A 443-nucleotide genomic window follows, 5' to 3' on the forward strand; every position below is an offset into this window, starting at 1 on the left:
GGGGGGGGAACCTCCACCCGCCCCCGCTTTCCATACCAACCCCCCGCCTCTCCCCAGGAGCGCGTCGGTCCCCGGGGCACAGGAGGGTTGCTGAAGGCGTGGGCACGGTCACCTCCCAGGGACACATCATCTTCCCCAAGGTCCCCAAGCTGTGGAGAGGATGAGGCCGAAGGCGCTGGGTGAGTGCCCTCCGCTCCCTACCCTGCTCCTTCATCCCAGCGCTAACTCCCCTCCTTCTCCTCTTCCTCCTGCGCAGTTCCTGCCTTGGGCCCGACGTCTCCAAACTGGAAAAATAAACCAGTGCTCAGCACGGCTCAGGCCGGAGGCTGCGGTGGTGGTTTGTCCCTGGGAGAGGGAAGAGGAGGGTCCCCCGTCACCGTCCCCAAGCTGGCAGCACCCACACCCCCTCCCAGCTCAGCCCCGCCAGCGGGGGGCTGCGATCC

Source organism: Egretta garzetta, unplaced genomic scaffold (genome assembly GCF_000687185.1).
Source record: "Egretta garzetta isolate BGI_Z169 unplaced genomic scaffold, ASM68718v1 scaffold931, whole genome shotgun sequence".
Classification (NCBI taxonomy): domain Eukaryota; kingdom Metazoa; phylum Chordata; class Aves; order Pelecaniformes; family Ardeidae; genus Egretta; species Egretta garzetta.